The 6224-nt window shown below is 43.8% G+C and overlaps 1 pseudogene; it reads left to right on the top strand.

Moving 5' to 3' along the window:
- The first annotated feature begins 4506 nt into the window (after positions 1-4506).
- On the top strand, positions 4507-5085 carry LOC132667921 (TM2 domain-containing protein 1 pseudogene; annotated as a pseudogene).
- Positions 5086-6224: the final 1139 nt, after the last annotated feature.

Raw genomic sequence — 6224 nt, 5'->3', positions numbered from 1 at the left:
GTACTATTTCTACTTAAACCTTAACCACCTGTTACTGTCTGTTCTCTAGGGCAAGTCCTATAAAGTCAGAGACTGTGGTAATGCTAGAATCTAGCACAGTGCCTGGCACGTAGTAGGTATTCAGTAAGTACTTGTGGAACGAATGAATGCTGAGAACTATCCCAGGGGTTCAGAAGCTAACTTCTTAGAAGGGGTTAGATAACTCCAAAAGGGCAGGGGAAAATGAAAAATCTGGCCCCTCATATTTAGGCAACTGAAGGGGAGGTAACAGAGATTCTGTTTTCCATTTCCCAAATTTCAGGACCTGTTGCAGAAGGGTGAGGAGGTTCTTCAAATGGAAGTAGGAAGATAGCCGTTGCTGCTCTGTGAGGGTTGCACACTTGGAGACAAGATCTCATGACTAGAGACGTTCATTGGGAAATCAGCCCGCTCACAAGGTCAGGCCTTAAGTCGTACCTGGTGGCCTGAGTCAAGGGCACTGCCATCTCCAAAGTCACACCATGCCTGGGAAGGATTCTTCCAAAAATCATTAGGATGCTACCTAGGACAACCTGTGCCCGTGCTGCAAGAAACCAAAGCTGGCTTATAATCCCAAGAGGGAGGACTAATATCCAGATTCGTGTGGCTCAGGATGAAGTGCAGTTCACACCACCCAACAACAAGGCTCCAGCCCTGGAGAGATGCCCAGTACCCCAGCCACGGTGCCTATTTCCAATCACTGTTAAAGGACTCCTGTAGGAAGATGGTTTGAGTAAGCATGATGGGGCATACTGACTGATGGCCCTGCTGAGGACTGAGACTCTGCTGCTGTTGATTACATCCCTGTCCTCCACCAAGCATCCAACTGCATTCAATGGCTATGAGAACGCAGGTCATTAAAGAAGTGGGGATGCAGCGGGTGGTGTAGCCTCTGTCTTCTCCCTGGACCTCTGGGATTAGGCCTAGGCCCCTATGGTTATGGGACTGATGGTCAGCAGCCATTTTGTTGAGAAACTGGAGATTCTTAAAGTGTCAGTGATTCCAAAGATGACTAAGTGTGGCCTAGAGTAGTGGGGAGGGCCGTTCTGCCTCTGCACGCACACCACTACCCTCCTGGAGCAATTCTAGAGAACCAGGAAGGAGACAGCACCCTTGGCCTGACCAGTGGCTTTTTCACCAGAAACTGGGAAGACCTGGAGTGAGAAGGCCTTCGGAATCAACCATGTTGGGAGGTGCCAGTGACGTTTTGGTAAATATTTTAACTGGCTATGCCAGCGGGGGCGAGGGCTCTGATTTGTGGCATTTTGCCAATTTCCATGGTATAAATAATCCCACCGTGACTGATTTCAGACTACCAAACATGACGTCGCTGAATGTAGAATTAGGAACAGACACACACAATCAGCTCCTGAGAGCCAGGGCAGCACAGGGAGAAGCCTGCGTAAGGAGGTGAGGAACCAAGAAGAGCTACAAGGTCAGGAGAGTCCTCACAGCTAGGCATAAACTCACAAAGGCACATGTCCTGAAAATCTGCCCACTATCACCCACCAACTAGGTTAAGTTTGGTGTCAATGCTCACTTCAGAAACATTTGGCTGTGCCTACCTGGGCTGAAGTAGTGTCACCTGAAGCTCCCTCAGTGGTCACCCAGATGACTGCCTGCATAGAACTGTGGTCGTCTTAGGTAGTTCAGAGGGGGTTCTTCAGGGCCTGCCTTCCATGCTGTGACGGCCCAAACTTGCCTAGAGATGCCCTTGAAGGCCCCTTGAAAGAGCTGGTCCCTACATCCTAAGGGGTGGTAAATAGATGGAGGACCCTCTGGTCCTCCCAGACCCCAGGTCCTCAAGGTGTGAAATTCCAGCTTCATATCTTGCAGTGGATCCAGTCCCGGCCTACAGGCTCTTTGTTTGAGGAATATGAAAACACATCCAACATACTAGCTCCACAGGCAGCATTGCTGAATCTGGCAAAACCTTTGTGGGAAGGTTTTGACCTTTTGACCCCTCCCAGAACAGACTATAGGCTCACAGCAGCTTTTTTGCTTTTTCAGTGCCATACCCCAAACACCTAGAACTGTGCCTAGTAAAAAAATGGGCATTCAGTAACTATTGCTGAATTTACTGAAAACATCCAGAATTCAAATGGCCACTCTATAACAAAAAAGTTACATCAGATTTAAGTATTCACAGAACCCAAAGGGAAGTGGGTAGCAGAAACAGTAGGTCTGGAAATTAGATCTGAGGTGGGGATCTGGGTTAGACTTTGGTAAAGCAACCACAAACAGAAAATAACGCCTGGAGATTACATTAGTGAGCTCTGGCAACCCACAATGGGTACATTGCTTGGGGATGCTGCAGACAAAAGAATTAGAGCCATGTATTTATTGAGCACCTACTACAGATTCAGCCCTTTCCTGGGATTCATATGCTCTTCTAAACATGACAAAAAATCAAAAAATAGGCTCAGTCAGTTGAGCATCTGACTCTTGATTTCGGCTCAGGTCATGATTCCAGGGTCATGGGATCAAGCCCCACATTGGGCTCCACACTGAGCATGGATTTTCTCTCTCTCTCTCTCTCTCTCTGTCTCTGTCTCTCTCTCTCCCCTTCTGCCCCTCACCCCCACTCGTGCTCTCTCTCTAAAAAAAAAAAGAAAAAAATTTTAAAAACGCAATAAAATCAGTTGAACAAGACAGTTCATTACTTTTCATCATACAAGCTCAATACAACACACCAATCTTCTCCCCAGAAGCCCCTATTCTTTTTTTTTTTTTTTTTCAACGTTTATTTATTTTTGGGACAGAGAGAGACAGAGCATGAACGGGGGAGGGACAGAGAGAGAGGGAGACACAGAATCGGAAACAGGCTCCAGGCTCTGAGCCATCAGCCCAGAGCCTGACGCGGGGCTCGAACTCACAGACCGTGAGATCGTGACCTGGCTGAAGTCGGACGCTTAACCGACTGCGCCACCCAGGCGCCCCAAGAAGCCCCTATTCTTACGGCCTCAACTCTCATTTATCAAAAAAGCTAAAAGAATTGACCAAGTGGGAAGTTCAGAACAAGCCCTTGGCCTACTGTTACCAGTGGCAGCATTCTGCTCAAATCAGGCCCTGTACCTGTTAACAAGACCGCATCTCTTAGATTAGGGACAGTGATTACATGATTCTCTTAACTTTCTTAATTCTTAGGTTAGGACCACAATGCAAATTAGATGTTCCTTCTCTTAATTTTTGTGTTGAACAGAGTTAATTGTAGGATTCTTTAGAGGCTTAGAATGTGTTGTTGCAAAGAACATGCTTAGGGCATCCCTAAGTTTCTAGGTTATCTTTAGACGTCAAGTGGGGAGATTTTATCCAGAGTCAGGATGTTAAAAGCTAATGGGTGGCTGGAGAGAATTGTCCATTCCAGGCACTCTTGCAGCTATGATGACTGCCTGGATAGTGCAGAGGAAAAAAGCGGTGAGAGAGAAGGGCTGGAGATAAGGAGAGGATTTAGGTCTTTCTGTAAAAACAGCAGCTTCCAATCAGAGAAACAGATGACGAGTATCCAGCTACCTAACCCTGCCTGGGCAGTCGGATTGCTGAGATGAAGCATGCTTAGAGGTAGAGTAAGCCCTTTCTAGGTTAACATAATCAGATGTATATGGGACACCTGCCACTCATTGCAAAGTGCTTCGCAGAGCTAGCTGGCTGCATTCATCTGTGTAATAAAGCCAGAATCTGAAACAAACCCTTTACCCGGTTTCTCAGAGCCCTGTTGTCGAGAACATGCCTTTAATTAGAGCTAGACTACACAGTAATGGGGCTCAGCTATACTGTGGTTTGGTGCTGCAGGCAGAAAAGTCACCATGTGTTTTTCTAGGCAAGCAAAATGTAGATGATGTTTAGTATCAGATATCTCTCCAGGGGAAGAACATACTGTAGCTCAGAGAAATAATGCAAAAGTTTGGGTTAGTTTTTGGTTTGTCTTTTAAAAATAGAACATTCAGATTTTTGTTTATGAGCAGTGCAATAACTGGGATAATTATTTAGGCCTCACAATAGCACATCAGGACATTCAAGGGATGAAGAAACGGAGGCTCAGAGAGATTGACTAACTTGCTCAAGGTCACATAGTTAGTTACAAATGGCAGGACTGGGATTCAAACCCAGCTAGTCTGACTTCCAAATGTTAAGTTTTCTTTTTCTTAGGTCTGTATTTAAGAGCTTACTTTCTTAACCTGTGTTAAGAACATGGTTCTTGAGAAGAACATGGTGTTCTGAAGGGAGAGGCTGTAAGTCACCCTGTGTGCAGGCGGAGGAGGGAATGGTCAGTCTGTGAGATTAGTCTTTGGCAGATGGCCTTCAGGCTCTTCCAGTCAAGATGTTCCTTCTTCAAGGATCTTTGCTCTAATGATAAGAGTGTTCACTGCAGCATTGTTGTTGTTTTTATTTTTTTTAGCATTGTTTTTTTAAGAGTAAAAAGTGGGATGCACTGATCCATAACAAGCCCAACAGCTCTTGGCAGTCCTACGGCTCATGTTGGTTACCATGGAACCTTGGAAGGTTGCCACCACCACCACTGGGGGCAAGGAGATACAAAAGTGTGAGAACCTCAAAATGAGACAACGTATTTGTAAATACCTAAACCAACCAACCAACCAACAATGCTGTGGTAAGAACCAGATAACTGTACAAACTACACAGTTCATGCTCTGTTTTCTAGCGCCCAAGACAACTTATAAGGATTTCTGTGGCAATGTGAAACATATTTTACTGGAAATGAGGTTGATTTTCTCAAGCTCCCAAATGTAAAGGTAAATGGCTATTCATTCAAAGTAATAGTTGCACTGTCTTTTCCTTGAATGGTTGGGAGACCAATTTTATCTTGGATAGTCTGCCTTAGGTTTACTTTTGTGCTGTAGTGTTTTGTGGAATTGAGAGCCTAATTGATTTCATTCTTATTTCAGCGCAGACTGTAGGAACTTCAGATGGAAGTAGTTATGTTATAGATTCTTATGGAACCAGACTTAAAAGACTATCACTAATGAAACATTTAGGAAAATAGTTACAACCATAAATTTATTTACTTATTTATTTAACCATAAATTTTTAAAAAAGAAACACTGACCTTCCTTGATTTTTAAATTTTTAAAATTAAAAAAAATGTTTATTTTTGACAGAGAGAGATTGAGCACAAGCAGGGGAGGGACAGAGAGGGAGACAGAGGATCTGAAGCGGGCTCTGCACTGAGAGTGGAGAGCCTGATGTGGGGCTTGAACTTGCTAACTGGGGGATCATGACTTGAGCTGAAGTCAGATCCTGAACCGACTGAGCCACCCAGAGGCCCCTAACCGCTTTGATTTTAAAAGAGAACTCCCAGTACGTGGATTTCCAAACTTTCCTTTTTTCCTTCCTTGCATAACATCTTATGGGTTCTATGGAATTTTTTGTTATTTTTGCTTTGTTGTTTTAAAGTATAGAGTCCGAGATTTATTTAATAGGATTTTAAGAGCTGTATGAAAAAAAAAAGGAAGTAAAAGGTTTAAAGCAACCTAGACCAAAAACAGACTGGAAAAACAAACTATGGTACAAACACACAATGCAATAATGGGAAGATATAACTAAGAAACAGCAAGTTCCTCATGTTCTGATATGGAACCATCACAAAGATATATCTGAAAGAAGCAAGGTATACAGAGTGTAGAGTCTCTCTTAATTCACGTGAAAGAAGGGAAAAGACTATGTGTATGTTTGCTTGTACAGTCAGAGATGTCTCGAAAGGTACCTAAGAACTAGTAACACCCATCACCTCAGTGCCGGGAAGTGGTCACTGGGGGGCAAGGGTGACAGGCTTCTCACTTTAGGTCCTTCTGTGCCTTCTGATTTTAAGGTATGTGACCATATTACCTATTCAAAAAATGTATATCTGCACTCTTCTAAAACTGAATGTGTGAGCTTAAAAAACCAAATATACAAAAATTTATACATGCTCACGCCATCATATAAACAGAACACATGTACACGGGAAAGTCAGTGTTGCAAATCCACCATCCCTAGAAAGGTGGTGAGGCAACAGTTACCAATCCTTAATGAAAACACAGGCGTATAAATAAAGCATACAAAGTATGATTCTCCAGGTAGACAGTAAAAAGGGAGAGGAAAATACCTTTCCATCTGGAAGCAAATTGCTGAACGACATAATGCGCAGTTTCATAATCTTACTAGAGAGCTCCTCGTTTCAAATGACTACTCTTCAGCTTCCTGCA

Source organism: Panthera onca, chromosome B2, assembly GCF_046562875.1.
Source record: "Panthera onca isolate mPanOnc1 chromosome B2, mPanOnc1 haplotype 2, whole genome shotgun sequence".
In the NCBI taxonomy this organism is placed as follows: domain Eukaryota; kingdom Metazoa; phylum Chordata; class Mammalia; order Carnivora; family Felidae; genus Panthera; species Panthera onca.
Note: the sequence above shows the minus strand (reverse complement) of the source record. Positions and strands in the feature narration are given on the sequence as shown.